Source organism: Enoplosus armatus, chromosome 22, assembly GCF_043641665.1.
Source record: "Enoplosus armatus isolate fEnoArm2 chromosome 22, fEnoArm2.hap1, whole genome shotgun sequence".
Lineage (NCBI taxonomy): Eukaryota > Metazoa > Chordata > Actinopteri > Centrarchiformes > Enoplosidae > Enoplosus > Enoplosus armatus.
The window spans coordinates 7,499,525-7,499,907 of NC_092201.1; positions in this window are offsets into that span (position 1 = coordinate 7,499,525).

The window sequence follows — 383 nt, forward strand, 5'->3', positions numbered from 1 at the left end:
TCTATCTGCACAGGGTACTTTATTTCATAGCGTTCCTCGGGGGAAAAAGAATTTTGATACAAATCATAATAAAAAAAATGTACCTTTGTATTTTTATGAGGATACCGATGATGACTTTCATCGTACTAAACCAATTTTGGATGATTTGACACCAATCACGTTATATTGGGGAGGGTTTTGGCCACTAAAATGTGTGTTGTTCTGGAATATTCATCTCAGGGTGCAAATGGTGTGAAAGAGAACAGGCCTCTTCTTAGTTTGTATATTACCACACTTAATTCAATGTTTGGGACGGTGCTTGTCAACCACGCAGGAGGACTCGGGCAGCAGGCTGCAGATTCTTCCTGCAGCCTTCTGGCCGTCTTCACCTGGAGGGCCGGGGA